The following is a 2,284-nucleotide window of genomic DNA, read 5'->3' on the forward strand; positions in this document are numbered from 1 at the left end:
ACCAGGAGCCAGACCAGGAGCCAGACCAGGAGTCAGAAGCATCGCAGCAGCAACCTGAGACGCAGCACCCCAAGCAGAAGCCTGAACAGAAGCCCGAGCAGGAGCCAGACCAGGAGCCAGACCAGGAGCCAGACCAGGAGCCAGAAGCATCGCAGCAGCAACCTGAGACGCAGCACCCCGAGCAGAAGCCTGAGCAGAAGCCTGAGCAGGAGCCAGACCAGGAGCCTGAAGCGCAGCAGCAACCCGAGACGCAGTCTGAACAGAATCCAGAAACGCAGCACTTTGAGCAGGAGCCCGAAACTCGGCAGCTTGAGCAGGAGCCTGAGCAGCCCGAGCAGGAGCCTGAGCAGCCCGAGCAGGAGCCTGAGCAGCCCGAGCAGGAGCCTGAGCAGCCCGAGCAGGAGCCTGAGCAGCCCGAGCAGGAGCCTGAGCAGCCCGAGCAGGAGCCTGAGCAGCCCGAGCAGGAGCCTGAGCAGCCCGAGCAGGAGCCTGAGCAGCCCGAGCAGGAGCCTGAGGAGCCCGAGCAGGAGCCTGAGCAGGAGCCCGAGCAGGAGCCCGAGCAGGAGCCTGAGCAGGAGCCCGAGCAGGAGCCCGAGCAGGAGCCTGAGCAGGAGCCTGAGCAGGAGCCTGAGCAGCCTGAGCAGCCTGAGCAGGAGCCCGAGCAGGAGCCCGAGCAGGAGCCTGAGCAGGAGCCCGAGCAGGAGCCTGAGCAGGAGCCCGAGCAGGAGCCCGAGCAGCCTAAGCAGGAGCCTGAGCAGGAGCCCGAGCAGCCTAAGCAGGAGCCTGAGGAGCCTGAGCAGCCTGAGCAGGAGCCCGAGGAGCCTGAGCAGCCTGAGCAGCCTGAGGAGCCCGAGCAGGAGCCCGAGCAGCCTGAGCAGGAGCCCGAGCAGGAGCCTGAGGAGCCTGAGCAGCAGCCCGAGCAGCCTGAGCAGGAGCCTGAGCAGGAGCCCGAGGAGCCTGAGCAGCCTGAGCAGCCTGAGCAGCCTGAGCAGCCTGAGGAGCCCGAGCAGCCTGAGCAGCCCGAGCAGCAGCCTGAGCAGCCCGAGCAGCAGCCCGAGCAGCAGCCTGAGCAGGAGCCTGAGCAGGAGCCCGAGCAGCCTGAGCAGGAGCCTGAGCAGGAGCCTGAGCAGCAGCCCGAGCAGCCTGAGCAGGAGCCTGAGCAGGAGCCCGAGGAGCCTGAGCAGCCTGAGCAGCCTGAGCAGCCTGAGGAGCCTGAGCAGGAGCCCGAGCAGCCTGAGCAGGAGCCCGAGGAGCCTGAGCAGCCCGAGCAGCAGCCTGAGCAGCAGCCTGAGCAGCAGCTTGAGCAGCCTGAGCAGGAGCCCGAGCAGCCCGAGCAGCCTGAGCAGCCTGAGCAGCCTGAGCAGCCTGAGCAGCCTGAGCAGCCTGAGCAGCCTGAGCAGCCTGAGCAGCCTGAGCAGCCTGAGCAGCCTGAGCAGCCTGAGCAGCCTGAGCAGCCTGAGCAGCCTGAGCAGCCTGAGCAGCCTGAGCAGCCTGAGCAGGAGCCCGAGCAGCCCGAGCAGCCCGAGCAGCCCGAGCAGCCCGAGCAGCCTGAGCAGCCCGAGCAGCCCGAGCAGCCCGAGCAGCCCGAGCAGCCCGAGCAGCCCGAGCAGCCCGAGCAAAAGCCAGAAGCACAAGATCCAACTGCACAAAAGTCTGACCAAAATCAGAGACCAGATCTAGCCAAAGATCAAGAACAGATTCCCAACAGCAAGCCTGATCAACCGCAGCAGTTGCCATCCAATGATCGTAACGACAACTACCAACATTCTCAAACTGAGAATTCTGAAAATAATAACGTCGATTCTAAAAAGGAATCAGCCCAAGAACCCAACTATGAGTTTGGGGACCCAGAAGCGGATCCAGAAGCGGATCCGGAAGCGGAGCCAGCAGCAAAGTCAGAAGTGGAGCCAGAAATGGAGCCAGAAATGGAGCCCAAAGCAGAGCCAGCAGCGGAGCCAGCAGCGGAGCCAGCAGCGGAGCCAGAAGCGGAGCCAGAAGCGGAGCCAGAAGCAGAGCCAGAAGCAGAGCCAGAAGCAGAGCCGTATCGAGACCTTGCCGATCCAGGTGACAGCAAGTCTACCGTTGCCAAACAGGACGGTACGTATTCTGCCAAGAGTGAAGAATCTGGCACCGATGAGTCTGCCAACAACTGCAGGGAGCTTGATGACGGTAGCGAAGCTAAGGCGGAACCTACCGATACAGGTTTGGAGTCGCCCAAAGAACCTGATACGCAATCCGCTAAAGATTGCCGCCTCGCGGTGGATTCAGAGACCGGTACAAAAGC

This window comes from Doryrhamphus excisus, unplaced genomic scaffold, assembly GCF_037039965.1.
Source record: "Doryrhamphus excisus strain RoL-2023G ecotype Guam unplaced genomic scaffold, RoL_Dexc_Guam_v1.1 HiC_scaffold_31, whole genome shotgun sequence".
Classification (NCBI taxonomy): Eukaryota; Metazoa; Chordata; class Actinopteri; order Syngnathiformes; family Syngnathidae; genus Doryrhamphus; species Doryrhamphus excisus.